The sequence below is a fragment of the Camellia sinensis genome, chromosome 7, assembly GCF_055761805.1.
Source record: "Camellia sinensis isolate YWXY chromosome 7, ASM5576180v1, whole genome shotgun sequence".
Lineage (NCBI taxonomy): Eukaryota > Viridiplantae > Streptophyta > Magnoliopsida > Ericales > Theaceae > Camellia > Camellia sinensis.
In genome coordinates this window covers 129,723,534-129,750,266 of record NC_138967.1, presented here as the reverse complement: position 1 = coordinate 129,750,266, position 26,733 = coordinate 129,723,534, and the positions used below count along the sequence as shown (strand labels likewise).

General features: G+C 38.0%; 1 long non-coding RNA gene across 1 annotated transcript in view; it reads left to right on the top strand.

Annotated features, from left to right (window-relative positions):
* The first annotated feature begins 5,119 nt into the window (after positions 1-5,119).
* LOC145795312 (uncharacterized) overlaps positions 5,120-26,733 on the top strand; it is a 67,333-nt gene continuing 45,719 nt past the window's right edge. The window contains exon 1 of the long non-coding RNA XR_014336087.1: positions 5,120-5,406. This is a non-coding gene — a long non-coding RNA (uncharacterized LOC145795312). The remainder of the gene's footprint in view (positions 5,407-26,733) is intronic.

Genomic DNA, 26,733 nt, shown 5'->3' with positions numbered 1-26,733 from the left:
GTACTCTTTTGATGTAACCAAGTGTTAACTTGGAAAGCTGTAAGCCTGTAGGGCATTTTGCTTTTGTTGTTAACATGTAATACTTTTGTAATGAAACACTGATGAGTAGAAGAATGTGGTGATTTTATATGTTAATGAATGTTTTATTTGATGGGTTTATTGTTATTATTTTGAGGGCGTTACAAGTTTCTCTCCCAGACACAGTTTTTCTCGGAAGGAGAAGTTCTTCACTTGAGCGAAGCTTCTTGCACTCGAGCGAGTCTGGTGAAATAGCTTCTTCGCTCGAGCGAGACTTCTTGCACTCGAGCGTGCATGTGGGTCTGTGGCAAACCTGAAGGTTTGCATTCTACACTCGAACGACGCTTCTTGTGCTTGAGCGAGGTCTTTTGTTGTGTCTGGTCGCTCGAGCGACAACTCCTTCGCTCGAGCGACAACTCCTTCGCTCGAGCGAAGATTGTGTATATTAGTTCGCAGTAGAGCTTTTCTGCATCACTTTTTGTATCTCTTTCACCCAAAACCCTAGCCCAGCTGATTCTCTCTCTAAAATACTCTCTCTCTTTCTCTCTATAAATACACCTTGATTTGGGGGTCTCTCAACCCTAGTCCCTTTGTTAAAAAAATAGAGTATCTTGTGGGCTCCCATTTCGTCCGAGCAAAATTGAGTTTGGACATCTTTGAGGCTTCTTCCATGCTTCCTTTGAGCTTCTACATTTGAGGTAGGGATATTCTACTCTTTGATATGGGTTTCAACCTAGGTATTTGTCATTTTGTATAATGGGTGGGATTTGGGAAGATTTGGGTGAAGTCAGGTTTTGGGTTTGAATTTTTGAAAGAGGGGTTTTCTATAATCGGCGCCATATGTGTATGTGAGGCCTTGAACATGATGTTACTTGAGTATAACCGGTGAGATTGGGTCTTGGGGTTAATATTTGGAAAATGGGAGATTTGCCCTAATATGAGTTAAATAAATTATTTGTATAGATAATGAAATTGATATGAGAAATATGAAATTTGGAGGATGTATAAATGAAATGTGTAGTTGGATTTGATAAATCACTCACATATGGAAAATATGATAAATTATCTGTTTGATAGATTGTATATCTGTTTTGGGCTATCGGTGGAGGATAGCTATGATTGTTGTAGAAACTGCATGGGGATTAGGGAAATTGAAACTAATCATGCGGATTATGTCATTGAATACGACGGTTTGATTGAATTGTTGAATATGTGAATTTGGTAGTCATTGTATATGATACGTTCTTAAATACATTATATATGTATCATTGTTTGGGAGGAGATAAGGGATATACTCCATTGTGTAGAAGGAGATAGGGGATGGACTCCATTGAAAATTAAGTTGGCCGGAGTGTCCAGGGTGGAAGTCCCGAAATCTTATATATATGTGGGTGCCGGTTCCCTCGGATGTGATTTCGTAAAATGGTAAGAAGATAGAAGTGTTGGATTGATGAATGTATTGAATTATGAACCATTGAGTTGAAATCTCATTTTGGTTGATTAGATGATAATGAATATGGTTGGTAAATTAACCCGAAATGAATGAATAGAAATGGATTGAGGTATGGTTCCCTATGTTATATGGTCTCAGAAAGAACATGTGTTGGTTTTGAATATTGCACCTTTATCTGATGCTGATATCTTAGTTAATTCTCATACACTGTTTTAGCATATCTCTACTGGGCTTTGGCTCACCCTACTTGGGAAACCATTTTCAGGTACAGGTGACATGCCACCTCCAAGGGCATAGTTAGAGAGGACGAGGCTGAAGGCTCTATTTTGTTACCTATATGTTTATATGTTTTCTTCTTAAGCCGAGGGCTTTAATTGTAAAGAGCTTATGACTCTTACTTTTGTTGTAACCAAGTTATCTCTTGGAAAGATGTAAGCCCGTAGAGCATTTATTTGGTTGTTATTAATTAGTGTTACATGCTATAGTTTCAGAATGAATATTTATGAAAGTGTAATGCATGCAATCTCTTTTGTAATATAAACTCTGATGAATGAAAATAATACATTTCATATTATGCTTGTGAATCTCTTGGGTTGATTTATACCAAATTTTGAGGGCGTTACACAAAACAAATAACAAAATCTAGGGCTTTCAAGAAAATCCTCAAACACAAGATTATCTAACCCAATATTTCCCAAAACAACAAAAACATGAGATTCAACTCCACGACTCAAAAACCTGAACTCTCAAAACCATGCTTTAGAAAATCTCAAGATAAATCATGGGTTTTAATGCAACAAAAACTACCACTTATTTATCTTGTGAAAAGGAAAAGAAATCCCTACCTCTTGATGCGAAGAGGAGAAGGAAAAAAGAAACCCAAAAAGTCAACTGCGACGAAAACACGATCTGCTTAGATAAATACGAAGCCCTCGATGCGCTCAAAAATCTATCCTAAAGGAGTAAGGTGAGGGGATTAATCGATATGAGTAGAACTGAAGAAAATTAGAGCTTGGAGAGAGAGAAAATGGTGTTCACAGTAAAAAGGAAGAGAGAGAGAGAGAGAGAGAGAGAGAGAGAGAGAGAGAGAGAGAGAGAGTGAGTAAAATGAAAGGTGTTTTGAGGCCCTATTTATAGTACTAGGTTAAACATAATATCTAACCCAAAGTCAGACAAGAGAATAACTCAAAAGATCCCAAAAAGATGCCAAAACCGCAGCCCAAATAGATTTGAAAATCTGCCAGGTGTTAACACCTACAATAGGTGGCGTTGACACCACTAACTAGAGGTGAAATACCCCTACACAAAACTGACCATGTATGGACACCTAGAAGCCCTGGTGTCGACACCAGAAAGTAGTGCTGCAGCGTGCACAACCCAGGTCCAGCAGTGTTAACACCAAGAAGAGCTGGTGCCAACCCTTGAAGGCAGAAACCAGAGAGAAAAGAAAAGATAGGCAAGTGTCGAAGCTCAGGAAGTAGAGGGTCGACACCTTGGGCAGAAATAAAAGATTCCAAAGCACCAAATGAACAAAACAAGTGCATAGAACTACCCAATCAAGTTTAGACCGGATTTTAACAATCCAAACCTATGATACACCAATTCTAAACAAAGTTTAACTCATAATTCACTCAACCAACAACCAAATACACCTCTCAGAGGATCTACTTGACAAGATGGAAAGAAATTAAATCTGTCACAAGGACCAAAGAAGCACAAGTGTTACAGTCCATGTTAGCCAAGACTCAACATGGAGATTGGTGGTAAATTTAGCCATAGGAAAAGATATTTTCATAGATACATATCTTGAATGAATCACATAATACTTGCAAGCAATGTTTCACTACAAGATAAATACCCTTGTGAGTATGTGTAAAATTATTCTGTGAGTATTATGTGACCTATTGTGTGATTTATTTTTGTACATATATAGTCATTCAAGATTGATTTGACAATTATTCTTTTAGTAGCTCCTTTACCTTTTTTTAGAAGAATGTTGCTAAAAAAAATTAAGGCATTTGAACTGAGAATTACAATTTTTTACGAAAGATAAAATAAGATATGATATGACGTTTTTAGCAATTGTCAAATAGGGATTGTTCCTATTATTTTTTTTTCTTTTGTCATCTAAATAAGATAAAATAAAACGATAAATTTTTTTTAGCTTAAATAATTAAAAACTGGCTTTTCTAGCAATAATGTAAAAAAAAAAATCAATAAATTTAACTTTAGGTACTCAAAAATAAAATAGTTGGATCCAAACTCAACTATTATGAAATTCCAGTTACTTTTTCACAATACTTAAAAAATTATAACTAAAATTATAAGAGATTTCATTCAAGGAATCAAGAACCAACAGGTCTACTTCGAGGCTAAGTAACCAAGTCAAGCCATTGTAGAAAAACATCAATCTAGGTTAGAAAGTTCACAACATTACGCATAGAGCTAATCTTGGCCCAAAGCGAGTAAAGCGGTCCGAATAAGGGCTTCCGAATAATTTTAACTGTTATGGTTAGTAGGTTTAAAAATAAAGATCTAAACAAAGTCATGTAACTTCACAATCTAAATTAAAGGATTTTAGAGCATCTCCAACTGTTCATTTCTTTCCTGATTTAATTTGATTATAGATTTGTGTAAAAAACTTGATTTGATATAAATTACTCAAACTCTTTCATGAAATTTTCATAAAAATCTTTCTAAAAATTCTCTTCATATCTCAAGTTTTCCTTTTTATCAAATTTGAGGCTAAGTAACTAAAATTATAAGAGATTTCATTCAAAGAATCAAGGACCAATAGGTCTACTTTGAGGCTAAGTAACCAAGTCAAGCCATTGTAGAAAAACATTAGTCCATGTTGGAAAGTTCGCAGCATTATGCAGAGAGCTGATCTTGGCCTTAATTGATAAGGCAGTCTGAATAAGGGCTTCCGAATAATTTTAACTGTTATGGTTAGTAGTTTTAAAAATAAAGATCTAAACCAAGTCATGTAACTTCACAATTTAAATTAAAGGTTTTTAGAGTATCTCCAACTCTTCATTTCTTTCCTGATTTAATTTGATTATAAATTTGAGTAAAAAACTTGATTTTATATAACAATAATGCTAAGTGATTCGATTTTTTTTGGCTCGAATGGCTCAAAACATCCAAAACGACATCGTTTTGAGTGTAAAACAACGTCGTTTTGACACATTCGAGCTATTCGAGCCACACAAATTCGGGCCACCAAACATTTTTCTTTATATAAATTATTCTAACTCTTTCATCAAATTTTCATGAAAATCTTTCTAAAAATTCTCTTCATATCTCAAGTTTTCTTTTTTATCAAATTTGATGAAAAAAAAAAAAATCTTTAATATCTTTTTAAATTTTTATCAAATTCAAAGTTGATATTAAAAAATAAAGTTTCTCTTAAAGACCAAATATATATATATATATATATTTTTGTAGATCTCATTAGTTTTAGGTATCACTCTTATTACATTAATTTTGAATTTACATTATATATATTTAGAGTAACTTAATTAAATAAATAATTTTGTTTATTATTTATACGTGAATGGCCTTAATTTTCAACAGTTTTGCTAGGTTGCTCCTATTGGCTCGAATGTGTTGGCATCCATGCTGTAGCCTTTGGGCCAGATCCCTCAGCCATGCGTGAAACCCACGAGTTTACAAAATAAAGAAAGAGGAGAGAGAGAGAGAGAGAGAGAGAGAGAGAGAGAGAGAGAAAAGAGAGCGGGAGACACGATCTTGGGTTGGGTTGCTCTGAAGTCGAGCGACCTAGCGTCGAGCGACCAACTTGAGTGTTCACCGACGACGACGATGACCACCGACTTGGGTGTTCACTGACGACCGCCACTGACCACCGACCTGGGTAGACCACCGTGCACCTCTCTTGCTGTTGAGCATTACAACATTCATAGGAGATTGACAATGTAAGTAAAGGTTGAATCTTGCTGATTTTGGCAAAGTAAAGATTGGCGTTGAATGTCTTTTTTTTGGCAACATTCATAAGAGCATTACAACATTCATTAGAGTTCATTGATTTTGCTGATTTTGCCAAAAAAAAAAACACATTAGAGTTCATTGTGAATCTTGCTGATAAAGGTTGAATCGCGCTTGTGTTCTGATTTCTAGTTTGAATTTTGCTGATAATGATTCATTGTGATTCATCATTCTGTTCATTCAATTGCTAAAGGATTCATTGAGATTGGCTTTGTATTTTTTATTTTTTATTTTTGGTTGTGGCCAATTTTTTTGTGTTGATGCATTCTAGGTGTTTGTTTAAAGTCCACATGGAAAGAATAAAGCTTATAAAGCTTTGTAGCTCGAATTTGATAAGGTATTCTCGGTGTTTGTTGAAAGTCCACATAGAAAAACAGTTTGTATGATTTTGGACTGAATGTAGTGACTGAATTTTAGACTGAAACAGTTTGTATGATATTCAGATACTTTGGGTGGGTGAGAGAGAGAGAGAGATAGAGAGCAGAGAAAAGCTGTATGTGCACGTGAGGTCCAAAAGAAAAATGCTTGGGAGCACTAATTAGTGCTCCACTAATTAGGTGGTAGTGGGTCTCGTCATTAATGATGTGATGTTTTGGTCTTGGAGTTGTATTTTTTTTTTAGTGAGATGAATCATTGTTGGGTCCAAAATGGGGGAGAGAGGGTGCTAAAATTAGGGCCATTCGGGGTTAAAATACGAGCTACAAAGCTTTATTCAATTTTCAGACTTCCCCTTGGCCTTAGAAAATTTCAGGGCGGGCCCTGATTATGTAGAGCACACCAGAGAAAACTCATGACCACACATTACAAAAAAAAATAAAAATAAGGAAAATGCCTCATACACCCACTGGGGTCGACCCCCAGTGAGGTGGCAGTCCATAATTGGACAAAAAAAAAACTGTTTTCTTTTTTTTTTTTTTTTTTTTTGGGTTTCGGCCAGTGGGGGCGCGACACCTCACTGGGGGTGCGACCCCCACTGGGGGTATGCAGCAGGATTGTAAAAATAAATCAACATACAATACATAAACATAATATGAACTCATTATTTATAAGTAACCATTTAATACAAAACATGTAAAATTTCACATGTATTTATTAATATGACATCATTACCAGATCTACTGTTTAAGAAGTTTAAATTATTTTGTTTGGTTAATAGTTTTGAAAATTAGTTTTTGAAAATTATCATTTATAGAGTTGCCACTACATACACCACTATGCCATAATAATACCACAGCCACTCTTAACTAATGTAATTAATATCATAAATTATCATAGAATCTTGACATTTTGGATTGTGATTCACTACAACAAATCATAACTTTTATCGGACTCATAACTATACACGTTAAAATCATAACATTTTAAATTGTGGTAACAACTCATAAATTTTACCAATAAAAGTCAGAACAAATCATAGCTTTTATCAGTATGAATTACGAATTTTCAATTTAAAATCATAACATTATAGATTATATATGATTCACCGCAATGACTCATAACTTTTCACATTGAAATTATAACATTTTATATTATTGTTACAAATCAAAACTTTTGCCTATAAGAATCTTAAAAAGTCATAACTTATCAGTATAAATCATAATCCTCACATTGAAATCATAACATTTTGAATTGCGCTTCACCATAATAATTCATAACTTTTACCAATAAATTATAAACTTTTGTTTATTGGGCAATCGATTGGATGTCGACTTATATTTCATTTTCTTTATTCGATTATTCAATTGATATGTTTATGATAAAGATGCTTATGGACCTGATTGATCCGACAAATTTGACTGACCCGACCTAATCCATTCGCTTTTAAGCGGTTTCAATAGTATGGGTGAATAGATACAAATGAAGATTTTTCAAATCCTCCTATATTCGGACGGATGATGGATGAGAGGTCACCCAACCCAACCCGATCTGCCAACTCCCTTTAAAAAAATGATTTTATATTTTTATGTTTTGTGTGTTAAAAAAATATTTTATTTAATAATAATATTAGCTACTTATGAAATATGAATATTTTTCTTTTATTTTTATTATAAAAAATGAAGAATAAAAACTTTTGGACTCAAATACTCCGCAAAATAGTAAAAAGTTACTCTAAAATAGTTTTAAAAAAACATATAAAATAAATTCAAATCGCCAAATCGATCTACATCCATCATTACTCGCATGGCTGCTTAATATGCATCCGTTAACTAAGCGGACGGATGCGGATTGATTTTTTTCAATCTACCTAAGTTCGAACGGATGATGAAAGGAAGACCACTCAACTTAACTCGATCCACGAGCCTTCCTAATATTGTTAAATTGATTGTATAATCAATTGGCGTAAAGAGTAATGTATTGTGCATTCAATTTGTTAATAATTTTTATCTTTAATGTTCTCCAATTAATAAGGAAGCAAGTAAGTCTTAATGATTTTGTAGCATCACTTAGTAGTATCATGTTGCACGTTCAATTTTGACGGAGATGAGTTTGATACCCTTATTTCTCTAATATTGTATTAAGTGATTGTTGGCCTTTGATGGGTTTTTTATTTTTATTTTATTATTATTATTATTATTATTATTATTATTATTTTTTATTTTACTTATTTATTTATTTTTTGGGTGATTGTTGGGTTAGGTTAGATGATTTCTTTGTGTTAAATGTTAGGCGTGTAGATATGTATTGTTGGACTACAATCGTCAAGTTTGATATAATTATTTCATATTTGTAATTAATATCTTATCTATTTGCAAAAAATGAAAAATAAAACTAACAAGTATTAGACAATTAAATAATTAAGGGTTTGAATTAAGTTTGGTGTTTGATAAAGTTGAAAATTGAAAACTAGAGACAAAAAATTAAGTACTGAAAACTGAATGCTGAATTTTTTAAGCTGAGAAGTTGTTTGATAAAAATTTAAGTGCTGAACTAAAAATAAGTTGTTTGATATTGTTAACAAAAATCCAGTTTTGACCCAATTGACAGTAATTGATCGACAAACTTAAATAGATTTTAAATAAACACAAAAAGGTCAGACTTTGTGGTTGAGTCCAATGCCTTAAATAGATTAAGGACTTTCCTGGAGGTAATTAAGTAAAGAAGGAATGGAACAAAACATAATATGTATTAATTCGAATAAATTGTCACTTGTCACTAGTTACAAGAGCTTAAGCAAGAACAAAAAATTGAATAAATACAGCAATCGACAGAAAGAAGAGAAAGGGGTGGGGGAGGGGGGGGGTTGGAAAAGCTACTAGTTTAATCTACTCCTAAAATGGGTAATCTAGAACTACTCCTAAATAACTTTTCACGAGGTGGTTGATGGTTGATGATTCCTTGATCCTCATTCCAGCTTCGTTTTATAGTTGACTCTTGGCCTGTCTCTTAATTTTGATCTTCCTTGATTTTCTACCTCTCTTCATGTTTATCCCTCTATTTTAGGAACTGTTTTTTGATTTCTTTTCTAGATTCTTAGTTATCATCTTTCGTAGCCTTCTCTTTTCAGTCCAACTTTATGTAGCGTCAGCTATTTTAGCCATCCTTGCCACGTCATCGCTATGACCCGTCGATGGAAGATTCCTGAATTTTAGTACCAATAATGCCCCCCTTCATTCAAGGTAAAAAGAAAATCTTTTGCCTTGAATGATGTTGGTCTTGAATTTTGTTTGCTTCTGGGCCTAGTGTTTTTATTTTTATTTTTATTTTTTTTATATTTTTTAACTTCTTTGGGCCACTTAGCAGTTCACAGGCCCATTAGCATTTTAGTTTCCCTATTTTTATTTCTTTATTTTGGGCCCCACTCAAAGGTACTTAAAGTTTTTCAAATTCTCCCTCTTTGTTTGCAAACTTGTCCTTTTCCTCTGAAACCAAGACACCCTAACTTTCTTAGCCATGTCTTCGGACTCAGACTCTAACCTAGTTCGTTGATTCCCACAAGAGATCATTCAACTTATCGAGAGCAACAAGTTCGACTGCCATATCACAACCACTCTTACTACCGGTGCTGGGGAACTTGGCCCCTGTGTTTTGAACACTTTTCCAAATGGTCTGACTCCATACTACCCCGTTGCTAATGGTGAGACCCTTCTCCTAGACCAATCTTCCCTTTCCTGGCTGAACTGGTTGACGGGCCTCAGATCATGGCCCAAACCCATTAATGCCTGGATAACTTGGGTGAAGAGGATGATTGCTTTTGAGGGGCACATGTGGCATAATTTGGGTATTTACCACACCATTCAATTGTCTACCATCTCCTTTAAGGTAGACCCCTGGCTGATTGGTACATCCATATGTTTCTGGTCCACATCTTGCAATTCTCTGAAGCTTAAATCTGGTATGGCCTCTCCCACCATCCTTGATATTATACACTTGACTGGCCTTCCTGCTTATGGCCAGGACATCCATGCCATTTTGCCAGCCCCTGTGGTTAAGCATGATGTCAAAGTAGGCAATTATGGCAAATTCATTTCGGATCACTCAAAGAAAACTAGCATTCCTTCAATTACTGAGAAAATTGCTTTTTATTTGTGTTGGTTGTGCCAATTTCTTTTTTGTGTAGGTGGCCTTAGAATTACTAAGGAATACCTCACTCTTGCCCTCTTAATCCAAGAAGGCAGACAACTGGCTTTTGCCTGTTTTCTCTTGGCCACCATGTACAGAGGTCTTTTTTCTCTCCATGACAAATGAATAAGTCATAGTGTAGGGGGCCCTTTTTGGCTTTTCCAAGCCTGACTTCTTGCTTATTTTCTAGAGATCAAATCAAATAGGAGAATGGATTATACACCCAAGTGTGAAACCTATACTGAGTTCTTTATTTCCCATCGTCCTCCTCCTACTGTTATTTTTTCCCAATACTTCTCTACTCTTTTGAACATATCCATCGACAGGATTTCTTCCCTTCCTTTTCAATCCTTCATCTTTTCTTCTGCCTCTTTATCTTACATGTATGCTGATCCTACCACTTTGAATGATGACCTTAGGCGAGCTCAAAAGACAGTCTGGAGCATTTGCCTCATCCCTAGGTACATTTTGGTTGGACGCTCTCTTTCCAACAACAAGCACTCTACTTGTGGTTTTGAGAGTTACAACCCTAGTCAATGGGCCAGGCAATTTGGCCTTATCCAAAGCATTCCTCTCCCTTATGTCCATCCTACTATTCACGAGTATGTGAATGCCAAGGTCCAAATCACTAAACTGCCTTCTGCTTTTGCTATTTTGGCAGAAAACCAAAAGCTTTTGCATAAGCCTAGTTTCTTTGCTTTTGTGATCAATGCGAGTATGAGCAATAGGTTTAAGGACTGGTGGAGTATTCTTAGTGCAGTCATTTTCCACAAGTCCATGGAGGAGTTGTAACGCCCCGAAGAGATTAACATAAATAAACTCATCATATTCCACCAATGATCTTGTTTTCAACTTAATAGCTTCCATTGCATAAATGTATAAGGAATATAATGCCACATCATTAACATCATCATTGAATGTCTAACATTTGTATTCATTATACTCTAAAGACTTACAAAATTATTACCACATGCAATTACGCATTCAACATTTCCAGAATATGAATCTATAGCATGTGGCACAAGAAGTCAAATACAATTCTATGCCTTCAAGGGCTACAAGTTCCAAGGCTTATGCTCGGTTACACAAAATGGTTGTCAAACTCATACATGTAAAGCCCTTGACTTGTCAACAATAATTACAACAAAAGTAAAGAGCCTTGTGCCTTGAAAATACATTCCACGCCTTTAACTCAGCAGGATCACCACATCTTTTCCTACACAAAATCTCATAGGGTGAGCACAAATCTCAGTAGGAAGATTTTAACAAAATATATACATTTTATACAGCCTCCTAAGATGAATGCATATGCCATGTCATGCTCAAAAAACATTTCTCTATCTTTTGAAATTTTTGTGCATAATGCAATTTGAAAACACAACAATTCAATAACTTCAATGTAGTTCAAGGGGTGAAAAAACGACTGAGGTAATCCTTAGGTTGGTGTTTGAAAGTAGGCATATCAAGCACTACCAATCACCACTTTACCGGTTGCTAACTGGAAGGCACCTAGTACCTCTTCCGCGCGTGTTTTCGATCTTTCACCATGTATACTCAGGCCAACTTAACCAATACCAACTACACCCCTTATCCAAACTTATCAACGTATTTATCCCAAAACAATTCAAAATGGTCTTGTTTCACAAACTATTCCTTTCTCAAAGCAATAATTTTACAAGATTCAAAATTAATTGTAACAATGATTAAATGGAATGGCAATGCAAAATGTAACAATGCATTAATATAGTTCCATTTTCAATTCCACCACACAATCCTCCATTGTGATCAAATTCCCACATCACTTATCAATATAACATCATATCAATATCAGTTTGGGTGATTGAGTGGAGAGCGACATATGTTTCCGGTGGAGGAAAATAGTGGTCCACGCTGGCGGATTCTGTTTCTCGGTGATCGATCTTTTGAGTTTGGGGATGTGTCGGTGGAGTTGCTTGGCCGTCGTGGCGTGTCGATTGTAGAGCGAGGTCTTGGGCTTCGTCGGGCTGTAGTGGTGTATGGCCATGATGTGCACTGGTTTGTGGCGAGATTAAGGATGGCCTTGCAGGACCCCGGCAATCTGCAGTTTCTGGGTCGGCTAAGTGGTGGTAATCGAACTCTGGCTGTCTGGGTTTGTGGAGAGAAAAGTAGTGGTTTGTCGATTCAACTAGTGGTCACGAAAGGGAAGCGGAGGGAGCAAATTTTCATTCCTATGTCGGATTTTGGGGATGGTTGGGATGGAGTGGCCCTAGTCCTTGAAGGCTTTCGGTTGGAGAATGGTGGTCCAATGTATGGCAAGGCTACATCAAAACTTGATCCCTTGCAACTGGCAACGCGAGGAGGGGTTGGAGAGGCTACGGCAGTACGGTGCACCACAGAGATAGACTGGTTCCAAATGTTGGATAGATTGTTGGTGGGTAAAGTGGGGCAGTTGGGTGGAAAATGGATGAGTTTCGTAGCAATGTCTGACTGGGTTCAGTGCTGGTGGAAGGCGTCTGGGAAGGTGGAGGTGTGTTTGTTAGGAGATCAGGCATTATTATTTGTATTTACATCGCGAAAAGAGGCGGAGTTGTTGTTGCGCCATAGATGGATTGCTGATGGGCGGGATTTGTGTTTGGAGTGGTGGTCACCTCTTGCCCTATGTCGTTCAAAAGACATATTGTCACCGGCGAAGAGTGTCCGGATTCGGGTGATGGGTTTGCCTCTTCACCTTCGTGGGGACGACGTATATCGTGTTATTGGTGATCAGTTTGGTGGTTTTGTGGAAGCGGATGAGACATCCGTGGACTTGGGCTTCGTTCGGTTGCGTATCTACAGCTCTGAAGGTACTTCGTCGCGAGTGGCTGTTCATGGCTATTCTCTTTTCCAGTGTGGGTGGAGGAGGGGCCATTGGTGGACCTGGCTGTGCCGACGAGGGCGGGTGGCGCTAGGAATGGGCGAATAAGGATGAGCTAGATTCGGTGCAATCGAATCGCAGAAATTTGCAGAGATTAAGGGTGAAGCAATATTTACTGAGATTTTGGGGAAGATGCTAGGGTTATGGGTGGACGGGGTCAAGTGGGTCCAACCCATGTGGGCCTAGATCAGGGTTTCACAGGAGGCTTTTTGCGCTCGAGCGAGCCTTGGGTATTTGATTCTTCACTCGAGCGAGGATAGAGGATCTTTAGATTTCCTTTTCAGACGCAGCTTCCACTCGAGCGAGGCCTGTGTATTCGTTCCTTCGCTCGAGCGAGAACTCTTGCGCTCGAGCGTGCGTCTACGTTTGTGGCAGACCTGAAGTTTTGAATTGTGCGCTCGAGTGACACTTCTTGTGCTCGAGTAAGGGTGTTTGTTGTGTCTGGTCGCTCGAGCGACAACTCCTTCACTCGAGCGAGCCTCGCATATATCAGTTCGCAGCAAAGATGGTTTACACCATTTTTTATCTTTTTCTTTCCTAGAAACCCTAATTCGGCTGTCTCTCTCTCTAAAACACCCTTTCTCTCTACAAATACTCCTTGATCTAGAGTCCTTCTACCCTACTTCCTTTGTAAAAAAGGTAGAGTATCGTGTGGGCTTCATTTTGATCCGAAAAAGTTCAAGTTTGGAGCATCTTCAAGTTCCTCCTTCTTCCTCTTTGAGCTTCTCCATTTGAGGTAGGGATATTCTATTCTTTAATATGAGTTCTAACCTAGATACTTGTCATTTTGTGTAATTGGTGGGATTTGGGAGTGATTTGGGTAAAAGTTAGGGTTTGGGCTCTAAACTAAAGAGGGATTTTCATGTTGATTTACAAAATAACCTTGGGGGTTTGTGTATGAGGCTCTTTATTGTTGAAATGGTGAGATTTAGATCTATGGGTTGGTATTTTGGAATAGGGGGAAAATTGCCCTAAGTTGAGTTGAATCAACTATTTGTGTAAATAATGAAATCGATTTAAAGATTATGAAATTGGGGGAAAATGTGATTGGTTTAGTTCGATTTGATAAATCACACACCTATGAAGAAATTGATAAATTATCTGTTGATAGATTTATTTATCTGTTTAGAAATATCTGTTTTGGGCTATCGGTGGAGGATAACTATGATTGTTGTAGAAACTGCATGAGAATTAGGATGATTGAAACTAATCAATTGAATTATGTCATTGAATATAACGGTTTGATTAAACCATTGAATATGTGTTTTGATTAGTCATTGTATATGACAAAGTGTTTAAATACATTGTATATGTATTGTTGTTTGGGAGGAGATAAGGGATGTACTCCATTGTTTGGGAGGAGATAGGGGATGGACTCCATTGATAATTAAGTTGGCCGGAGTATCCAGGGTGAAAGTCCCGAAATCTTATGTATATTTGGGTGCTGGTTCCCTTGGATGTGATTCCGTAAAATGGCAAGAAGATGGAAGTATTGAATAATGTTTGATATTGAAGTGTTGATAAATGAATTGTAGCCTCGTTTGAATTGTTAGATAACAATGAATTATGTCAATGGACTGATTTGGATAAGTGAATAGAAATGGAAATGAATTGAAGTATTGATTATCTATATTGAATGGTCTTAGAAAGAACATGTGTTGACTAAGAATATTACACATTTATCAAATGCTCATATTTTAGTTAATTCTCATGTATTGTTTAATATATCTCTACTAGGCTTTGGCTCACCTTACTTGGGGCACCATTTTCAGGTACATGTGACATGCCACCTCCAAGGTTATAGTTTGGGAGGCTTAGGGGCTGAAGGCTCGACTCTTGTATATTTTGTTTTGTGATCAATGTAAATTCAAGCCGAGGGCTTTATATGTAAAAGAGTTAGGACTCTTCTTTTGTTGTAACCAAGTGATAACTTGGAAAGCTGTAAGCCCATAGGGCATTTATTTTGTTGATTATCAGTTAGATTTACATGCTATAGTTTCAAGATGAATATTTATGAAAGTGTAAGGCATGTAATATCTTTTAATACAGACTCTGATGAATGAAAGTATAACTTTTCTATTATGCCTACAGATCTCGTGAATGATTGATTTATGTATTTTTTTAGGGCGTTATACTTATAGGTGGGGCCAAACAGCAGTGGGCTACTAAACAAATATTAAAACAACATGGGCCTTTTTTAGATGAAATTCTGAGCCCAAGAAGGGATGGAGGGGCCATTAAACAAATTTTAAACCAATGTGGGCCTTTTTTAGATGAAGTTCTGAGCCTAAGAAGGGATGGAGGGGACCAAATTGAGTTAGCCCAAGCAAACCTAGCTATCAATCGGGTCTTCTCGACGTTGAGGGATGGGTCTGGCCTATCTCGATTGATGGGTCGTCGCCGTTGGCATGCGCGTCGATGGGGCTTGCCGAGCAGTTGTCAACTGGTCCTCGGGAGTCCTCAGGCGTCAGTTCTGATCAGCACCTAGTTCCAGAGGAGGTGGTGGTAGGCAATTTCCTGTTATAGGGACTGTCATAATGGGCTTTTTGGACTTGCGATTGCAGCAGGGGGACAGCGAGTAGGGTTGCTGGACTGACTTGGTAGATGGTTTGGCTCTGGTGGTTAGACTTGAAGTAGTGGAGGATGAGGTGGCGTTGGACACTGGTGTGAGCGATGATGATGATCCAGAGGATGATCCTGACAAGGAAAATTTCTGTTAGGGGGATGGCATGCCATAGCCAGAGGAGGTTTCTGCTTGGGTATTGTCTCGAATTAATGAGGTTAGTCCATTATTAGGTGTTTCCTTTGAGGGCCATGAAGCTGAGGCGTTGCAATTATTTTTGGCCATTGAGGAGTCATAGCGGGGGAATGTTCCTTACCAGCTAGGGGTGGCGTCTGCAAGTCCTAATGTGAAGAGTGCTAGGGAATTACGCAAGCTGGAATGTTCTATTAATTATGATCATATTAGGGGGGGAGATGTGCGAGGTCCAAGATTGAGGCGCAGTGATCCATTGTTGTTGTCATGCGGTTAAAAATATTGTCTTGGAACGTGCAAGGACTGAGTGATAGGGGGAAGAGGGTGTTGGTGAAATCAGTGTTAAACATTGCTAAGGCAGATTTGGTGTGTCTACAGGAAACAAAGATGGATTGTATTGAGGGAGAGACTGTGAGGGATCTGTGGGGAGGCCGTTTTGTGGATTGGGACTTTCTCCCTGCCCTAGGGGTGGTTGGGGGTGTTCATATTTGCTGGGATCGAAGGGTGGTGGTGAAGGAGGATGTCGAAGTGGGGGGTTTCTTGTTATCTTGCCTATTTCGGTGTGTAGAGGACGATTTTTGTTAGGCCTTTACCGGGGTTTATGGTCCAGTTCATGGAGGGGAGAGGTCTTTTTTCTTGGAGGAGTTGCAAAGCATTGCTTATCGATGGGGCGTTCCCTGGTGTGTGGGCGAGGACTTTAATGTGGTTCGCTGTATGGCGGAGAAGTTGGGGGCTAATTCAGGGTTGGGTTCAATGAGACGTTTCTCTTTGTTCATTGATGAGATGGAGTTGATAGATTTTCCGCTTCAGGGTGGTAGTTTCACTTGGTCTAGGAGTGGAGTGATGTCTCAAATTGATCGATTTTTCGCCACAGGGGATTGAGAGGAGCATTTCTTACAGGCGACCCAATGGCGTTTACAGCAGCCCACTTTGGACCATTGGCCTATCTTGTTGGATAGTGGGGGGCATCAGACATAGACCAACACCTTTTCGGTTTGAGAACATGTGGTTTCGGTCTGAGGGCTTTGTGGAGATGGTTAAAGGGTGGTGGGAAAGTTATCGTGTGGCAGGATTGCCTAGTTCTCGGATAGCGCAGAAACTGAAGTTTCTCAAATTAGACCTAAAAAAATGAAATCGGGAGGTATTTGGTCGCCTGGAGGATCAGAAGGCGAAAGTTTTAGCCGCATTGAAGGTGTTGGATGAGAGAGAAGATGCTGGGGTGTTGTTTGCAGCTGATATGTCTATCCGGGAGGAGGTTCGTAAGGAGTTTGGCCCATCTTGCTCGCATGGAGGAGATCAGTTTTCGTCAGAAGTCTTGATGCTTGTGGCTGAAGAATGGGGATCGAGACACAAAGTTTTTCCACCATATGGCAAATGCTTATCGCTGGGTCAATCCGATAGGTCGAATTCCAGTGAATGGGGTGGAATTTTTGTCTTCAGAGGGTGTCAAGGCCAATATTGTGGGTTACTATAAGCATTTGTTTCGGAATGTAAGGGAAGGGTGGAGGCTGGGTTTGGATGAGGTAATTTTTGATGTCCTTTCATAGGCAGATTGCACGTTATTGGAGAGGCCATTTACAGAAGATGAAGTGTTTGTGGCATTGCACAGTATGCCTAGAGATAAGGCACCTGGTCCAGATGGGTTCACTATTTCCTTTTTCCAACAGTGTTGGGGGGTTGTTAAGACAGAGGTGATGGTTATGTTCGACCAGTTTCATCAAACAGGTGAATTTGAGAAGAACCTTAATGCCACATTTATTGTTTTGATTCCAAAGAAGGGTATGGCGGAGGATAGTCGAGATTTCCGTCCTATTAGTCTTTTGGGCAGTGTGTATAAGGTGTTGGCTAAGGTTTTGCCAAACTGGTTGCGAGAAGTGCTGGAATGGGTGGTTTCAGATTCTCAAAATGCTTGTGGGGGGTAGGCACATCTTGGACGCGGTGCTTGTGGCGAATGAGTGTGTGGATTTGCGGTTGCGTCAGGGAAAACTGGGGCTAATCTGTAAATTAGATATCGAGAATGTCACGACCCAAGTTCCGTGACAACGCCGCACACTCATTTAAGTGAGCATGCAAGGCTAAGAGTCCAATCACATAACCCACAATGTAAAATACTCAAATTAAATCCTTAATTATCATAATGCTAAAATCCATAAAAATAAATAGTTCTTATATGAAAATGTCCACCAAGTCCACTAATTTAATCCACTAACAAAACAATAATCAAAGTACTTAAATCATGGTCCTACTCTCGGCACTCCCACATGTAAAAAATCTAGCGTAGCTCTACTCTTCAGAATCTGAAAAAAATAAGGGTGAGCTACATAGTCTAGTAAATAACCAACCATCACTGCTAGCTGGATTAAATATACAAAAATAAATAAATAAATCGATAATCAATAAATATAATTTTTTCTACGGTTCAATAAATGAACAATTATTTGTAAGGTGGTTTCATAGCTAAAAATAAACAATGTACAATACATTTTAAATGAAAAGCCAACAAGATAATTCAAAGTAATTCGTTGTTCAAATCGATGGTTCGATATTCAGATGGTTCAATGATTTGATTCACAAAACCCAAGTCTTAATGACTACGGTCACTTAGCCCGTGATAAGGCCTAGAACCACACATAGGCCGGTGATAAAGCCCCCAAAAAAACTAGTTTCTATGCCAATAAATAACCCCCATTGGCTAGGGTCCAAATCATAGCCAGACTAGAGTGATATTCAAAATTCAAACAATACACAACTTTTAAATAAAATATTCGATATTTTCAGAATAAACATTTGGTATAATTTTCAGAATAGTTTCACAAAATATTCAAATAACTTTCATAATAATATTCGATATTGTTTTATACTTGACCCATATTTTATTTTAAAAGAACATGAAGGCTATAAATAAATAGTTATAATTTTAAACGATTCAGTAGAAATAAAAATGAACCAACAGTGATAGAGGGTCACTTACCTTCAAACAACTAAAATTATATTTTCCAAGCTAACCTCAAATTACCAAGATCCACCTCAATCTCACAAACCTAATAAAATATTACACCGCTTAAACAATTATTATGTGCACTCGTCCATCTCTTCTTGTAACAACAATAGAATAAATTATCCCAATAGTCTATTAGGAACTCCCACGATTTAGCATCAAAACAAAGCCATCACGGCTTCAGAAATTCTCAACCCATATTATTCTATTGTTGTTTATATACATGTAAAAATTTGTAATTGCCTGTAGTCAATCGTGTATCCCACAAATACACCACCATTAAACTTAACCCATCACATATCAATCTCAAAATATGAACCACCCAAACGGGATGCAAAATACACTCTAAAATTGAGCAAAATCGAGACCCCCAACATAGACTACATCAATATATCTATTTAATCATATACGCCCATAAAATCATCTATTGATATATTAACACCAAAATCATAGATAAGAATACAATAAAATAAATCTTACCTTAAGTGATGAATAAAGAAAAATCACCACTCTATGAATCCTCCTTCTTCACTTTGGTTATGTTTTCTTTTCTTTAATTTTTCTTTTACCTTCTCAAACCCTAGCTGCCTATGAAGCAATTCCCAGTCTCTATTTTGTTTGTTTCCCAAGACTTAAAGCCACAATAGGTGGGCTTATTAACCTAATTTCTCAAAGTTACAAAATTACCCATCTAAGTAATAGAAAATATAGTGACATCTCATAACTAATTCTTTGATATTAATAAATGACCCATATAAATTAATTTAATTAGTAATCTATCCAATAAAATAATCCTACACACAACTTGGGTTTTACATTCTTCCCCTCTTAAAAGAAATTTCGTCCTCGAAATTTGACATACCTGTAGTCTCAAAAAGTTGTGGATACTTTTGTCTCATTTCATCCTCAAGTTCCCAAGTAGCTTCTCTCTCCAAGTGATTGCTCCATTGAACCTTAACGTAGTGGATGACTCGACGCCTCAAAACCTGCTCCTTATCAACAATCCTTAGAGGGTGTTCCTCATAGGTCAAATCCTCCTTAAACTGTAACGGTGCATGATCAATCACATGATTGGGATTCGGTATATACTTCCTTAACATCGAAACATGGAAGACATTATGAACTCCAACTAGTGAAGGTGGTAGGGCAAGTCTGTAAGCTCCTCTCTAATTCGATCTAAAACCTCAAATGGTCCAACAAATCTTGGACTCAATTTACCACGAACACCAAAACTCGTTACTCTTTTCATAGGAGACACCTTAAGGAACAGATGGTCTCCAACCTCAAACACCAAGTCGTGTCTCCTATTATCTGCATAACTTTTCTGTCGCTCTCTAATAAGATTGATCTTGTCCACTATTTGTTGCACAATCTCAGGCCCTAACAACTTCCTTTCACCCACATCATCCCAACAAATAGGTGATCTACACTTTCGTCCATATAAAGACTCATATGGTGCCATCTGAATGCTCGCATGATAACTATTATTATAAGAGAATTCCACTAAGGCCAAATGCTCATCCCAAGAACCTCCAAGATCAATAATACAGGCCCTCAACATGTCTTCAAGAGTCTGAATAGTTCTCTCTGACTGTCCATCAGTTTGAGGATGAAAGGCCGTGCTAAAATTCAAACTAGTACCCAAAGTTGTATGCAAACTCCTCCAAAACATAGATACAAATCTACTATCTCTATCAGACACTATGGTCACCAGAATACCATACAACTTCACAATCTCCTTGATATACAATATTGCAAACCTCTCTAAGGAGAACCCTACCTTAAAAGCTAGAAAGTGAGCGGATTTGGTCAATCGATCAACAATAACCCAAATAGCATTGTTACCACCTTGGGTCCTAGGCAATCCCGTCACAAAATCCAAGGTAATATGTTCTCACTTCCACTCGAGAATAGGAAGGGGTTATAACTTACCTGCAGGTCTCTAATGTTCAACTTTCACTTGTTGACATAGCAAACATTGAGCAACATACTGAGCAATTTCCCTCTTCATATTATTCCACCAAAAGTTCCTCTTCAAGTCTTTATACATTTTAGTACTCCCTGGGTATACCGTATATCCTGAACTGTGAGCTTCTCTAAGGATTTCTCTCTTGAGCTCCAAATCATTAGGCACACACAACCTCTCTCCAAATCTCAAGGTTCCATCTTTATGCATACAAAATTCCATCTGTAGCCTTATTTGCATTTCAGCCTTAAGTTTTTGCAACTGAGGATCTCTTCCTTGAGCATCTTTAATTCCATCAATCAATGTGGGTTAAAGTCTAAGGTTTTCCAACTACACTCCATGGTTATGCCATCTATTCTCAATATTCAACCTTTGCAAGTCCTCCAAGATATTCTTTTGGTCAGTGATCAAGGTAGCCAAATTACTTGGGGTCTTTCTACTCAAGGCATCCGCCACTGCATTGGCTTTTCCTGGATGATAATTGATAGTCAAATCATAGTCCTTTAATAGCTCCAACCATCGCCTTTGCCTCATATTCAATTCTTTTTGAGTGAAAATATACTTCAAACTTTTATGATCAGTGAATATCTCACATTTCACCCCATACAGGTAGTGTCTCCAGATTTTCAATGCAAACACCACGACAGCCAACTCCAAATCATGCGTAGGATAATTCTACTCATATGGCTTCAACTTCCTAGATGCATATGCCACTACCTTATCGTTCTACATCAAGACACAACCCAAGCCCATCTTCAATGCATCACTATAGATGGTAAAACCTTCATCTCCGAACGGAACTATAAGTATTGGAGCAAACACCAATCGACTCTTTAGATCCTGGAAACTCTTCTCAGAATCATTAGACCATTCAAATTTAACCCCTTTTTGTGTTAAACGAGTCAAAGGCATAGAAATTTAAGAAAATCCCTCAACAAACCTTCTATAATAACTTGTTAAACCCAAGAAGCTACGAATTTCAGTGACACTAGTAGGCCTATTCCACTCTACCACCGCCTCCACTTTCTTGGGGTCAACAGACACCCCGTCTTTAGATATCACATGACCCAAAAATGGTACACTCTCCAGCCAAAATTCACACTTCTTTAATTTAGCAAATAATTTCTTCTCCCTTAGTAACTGCAACACTATTCTCAGATGTTCTTTGTGCTGCTCTTTACTCTTCGAGTACACAAGAACGTTATCAATAAAAACTACCACAAACTGGTCTAAGATGGGTTTAAATACTCTGTTCATTAAATCCATAAAAGCTGCAGACGCATTGGTCAACCCAAACGGCATCACTAAAAATTCATAATACCCATACCTAGTTCGGAAGGCTGTCCTAGGTATATCTTCCGCCTTAACCTTCAACTAATGATATCCAGAACGAAGGTCAATCTTAGAAAAGACTTGTGCTCCTTACAATTGATCAAATAGGTTATTTATCCTAGGCAAAGGATATTTATTTTGAATTGTCACCTTGTTTAACTCTCGATAATCAATGCAAAGGCGAAAACTACCATCCTTCTTTTTCACAAATAAAGCAGGCGCACCCCAAGGAGAAATAGTAGGCCTAATAAAGCCCTTATCTAGTAATTCTTGTAATTGTTCCTTCAACTCTTTCAACTCTCCTGGCGCCATCCGATACGGAGCCTTGGAGATAGGACCCGTGCCAGGTATCAATTCGATGGAAAACTCAATCTCTCTATCTGGTGGCACTCCCGGTAAGTTGTTAGGAAAAACATCGGGAAATTCCTTTACAACTAGAATATCTTCTAATTTCAATTCAGCCTCACGAATATCTCTCACATAAGCTAAATAACCCTCGCAACCATTCCTCAACAATCGTCTAGCTTGCAAAGCTGAGATTACCAAAGGAGGAGTGTTAACTCCACTACCCACAAAACAAAATTCTGGTTGATCAGGAAATTGAAATACTACCCTTTTGCCTCGGCAATCAACAAAATCATAATTGGTTGCCAACCAATCCATTCTAAGAATTATGTCAAAGTCCCGCATATCTAAAACAGTCAAGTCTACAAGCAATCTCCTGCAATCTATACTAACCACATGAGATCTGCCAAGGTCTTCTCATGTTTCATTGCAACCTATATGCATCAATAATAAAACCTCATCTTATTCTATTCTCAAGTCCCTATAACATGTAATTAAAATTAACATTATACTAAATTGTAAGCGTTCCCAATCCTACATCTACCCAATCTCACTACTATTCTATACCAGTCTTTAAAATTGTAACTTGGCTCTGATACCACAAAATTGTCACGACCCAAGTTTCATGACAACGCCGCACACTCATTTAAGTGAGCATGCAAGGCTAAGAGTCCAATCATATAACCCACAATGTAAAATACTCAAATTAAATCCTTAATTATCATAATGCTAAAATCCATAAAAATAAATAGTTCTTATATGAAAATGTCCACCAAGTCCACTAATTTAATCCACTAACAAAACAATAATCCAAGTACTTAAATCATGGTCCTACTCTCGGCACTCCCACATGTAAAAAATCCCGCGCAGCTCTACTCTTCAGAATCTGAAAAAAAATAAGGGTAAGCTAGATAGTCTAGTAAATAACCAACCATCACTGCTAGCTAGATCAAGTATACAAAAATAAATAAATAAATCGATAACCACTAAATATAATTTTTTCTACATTTCAATAAATGAACAATTATTTGTAAGGTGGTTTCATAGCTACAAATAAACAATGTACAATACATTTTAAATGAAAAGCCAACAAGATAATTCAAAGTAATTCGTTGTTCAAATCTATGGTTTGATATTCAGGTGGTTCAATGATTTGATTCACAAAATCCAAGTCTTAATGACTACGGTCACTTAGCCCGTGACAAGGCCCAGAACCACACATAGGCCGGTGGTAAAACCCCAAAAGAAACTAGTTTCTGTGCCAATAAATAACCCCCATTGGCTAGGGTCCAAATCATAGTCAGACTGGAGTGATATTCAAAATTCAAACAATACACAACTTTTAAATAAAATATTCGATATTTTCAGAATAAACATTTGGTACAATTTTCAGAATAGTTTCACAAAATATTCAAATAACTTTCATAATAATATTCGATATTGTTTTATACTTGGCCCATATTTTATTTTAAGAGAACATGTAGGCTATAAATAAATAGGTATAATTTTAAACGATTCAGTAGGAATAAAAATGAACTAACAGTGATAGAGGGTTACTTACCTTCAAACAGCTAAAATAATATTTTCCAAGCTAACCTCAAATTACCAAGATCCACCTCAATCTCACAAACCTAATAAAATATTACACCGCTTAAATAATTATTATGTGCACCCATCCATCTCTTCTTGTAACAACAATAGAATAAATTATCCCAATAGTCTATTAGGAACTCCCACGATTTAACATCAAAACAAAGCCATCACGGCTTCAGAAATTCTCAACCCATATTATTCTATTGTTGTTTATATACATGTAAAAATTTGTAATTGCCTGTAGTCAATCGTGTATCCCACAAATACACCACCATTAAACTTAACCCATCACATATCAATCTCAAAATGTGAACCACCCAAACGGGATGCAAAATACACTCTAAAATTGAGCAAAATCGAGACCCCCAACATAGACTACATCAATATATTTATTTAATCATATATGCCCATAAAATCATCTATTGATATATTAACACCAAAATCATAGATAGAAATACAATAAAATAAATCTTACCTTGAGTGATGAATAAAGAAAAATCACCATTCTATGAATCCTCCTTCTTCACTTTGGTTTTGTTTTGTTTTCTTTAATTTTTGTTTTACCTTCTCAAACCCTAGCCGCCTATGGAGGAATTCCCAGCCTCTATTTTGTTTGTTTCCCAAGACTTAAAGCCACAATAGGTGGGCTTATTAACCTAATTTCTCAAAGTTACAAAATTACCCACCTAAGTAATAGAAAATATAATGACATCTCATAACTAATTCTTTGATATTAATAAATGACCCATATAAATTAATTTAATTAGTAATCTATCCAATAAAATAATCCTACACACAACTTGGGTTTTACAGAGAAGGCATATGATAATGTGAATTGGCAGTTCTTGATGTACATGTTGGAGAGGCTGGGTTTTGGGAGAAGGTGACGGCGTTGGGTTTTGTTTTGTATTTCTACTGTGTGGATGTCGGTGATAGTAAATGGGTCTTCGAAAGGTTTTTTTCCGACTCATCGAGGGTTGCGGCAGGGCGATCCTTTATCTCCTTTGCTGTTCATCCTGGTTATGGAGGTTTTGGGGCATTTGTTGGCTAGAGTGGTGTAAGAAGGTTTGTTAAAAAGGTTTGAGGTCGGGGTGGCTCTAGGGGCGGTGGAGGTGTCTCATTTGTTTTATGCAGATGATGCGCTCATTTTCTGTGATGCGGAGGAGGAGCATATTGGCTATTTGAGATGTGTGCTGTTGTGTTTTGAGGCAGTGTTCGGGCTTCGGGTGAACTTAGCAAAGTCAGAATTGATTCGGGTGAGGGAGGTGGCGAGATCTTCGATTTTGGCTGCTATCTTGGGGTGTAAAGTGGTCTCTTTGCCTGTCACATATTTGGGCTTGGCTTTGGGGGCTTCCTTGAAGGCCAAACGGGTATGGGATAGGGTGGTGGATAGGGTGCAACGGCGGTTGGCAGGATGGCAACGGCAATATTTGTCAAAGGGTGGTCGGCTTACGTTGATTAAAAGTGTTTTGGCGAGTATTCCGACTTACTTTATGTCTGCTCACGTGATCCCGGTGTCAGTAGCCAGGCGGATTGAACAGCTGCAGCGGCACTTTTTATGGGTTAGCGGGGGTGAGGGTGCTTATTATCATTTACTGTCATGGGATCAGATCTGTCTGCCTAAGGAGAGCGGGGGCTTGGGGGTTCGGAGGTTGGTCTTGTTCAATTTGGCTTTGTTGGGAAAGTGGTTGTGGCGTTTTGTGGCAGAGAGGGAGCGACTTTGGAGAAGGGTGGTGGTTGCTAAGTTTGGTATGGGTAAGGGGGATTGGTGTTTAGGAACGGTGGGTTATTCTCATGGTTGTGGTGTGTGGAAAGGGATTTGGTTATGTCAGGAGGCATTTTGGAGGAGGGTGCGGTAGAAAGTTGGTGTGGGGGATCAAGTTCATTTTTGATGGGATAGGTGGTGTGGTGACTTGTCTTTAGAGTTTCGATTCCCTTTGATCTTTTCTATTGCTGCTGATTGTGAGGTGTTGGCGGGTGTTGTCAAGCTTGGAGAGGGGCAATCGACGGTGTGGAATGTACAGTTGCGTCGCAATGTTCAAGATTGGGAGCAAGATCAGTTGGTGGAACTTTTGGGTTTTTTATATGGTTGGAAGTTTGTGAGGGAAGGTCAGGACTCTTTGGTTTTGGGATTGTCCTAGATCCAAAGGTATTTTTACTATGTCCTCTTTCTATGGGAGGCTTGTTCAGGATACGTTTGCACAGGATGTCGCTAGGGTTTATCCGTGGAGAGGTGTTTGGATGCCGGGCTCACCATCAAAAGTTGCCTTTTTTGTTTGGACAGCAAGCTTGGGTAGTGTCTTGACCAATGATAATTTGATTCGTCGTGGGCATATTTTGGTGAATTTTTGCTATCTGTGCGGTAGGGCAACTGAATCGGTTGACCATTTGCTTATTCATTACCCCGGTCTTGTCTCATCTTTGGATGCTTATGGTTGCAGTTTTTGGTTTAGTTTGGGTACAACCAAGCTCGGTGTTCGCAGTTGTGCAAAATTGAGTAGGGGGCGGGTAGGGCTGCGGCGGCGGCGTCGAAAGGCTTGGCTTCTTGCTTCGCACTGTTTAATGTAGTTGATTTGGCTGGAGCGTAATAGGTGGGTGTTTCAAGGGGTGGCTCACTCCATTCCTTGGTTAGAGAGACGGCTTCTTATAGTTTTGTATAGTTGGGTGACAGGTTTAGTAGATCCGGATGTATTGGCTTTCGTAGATTTTGTGGAGGAGTTGATTTGTTAATTTTGTCGGGCTTTCGGGGCCACTTTTGCATTCTTTGCATCTTCATGATGCTTTCTCAATAAAGTTTGGTTATTTATCCAAAAAA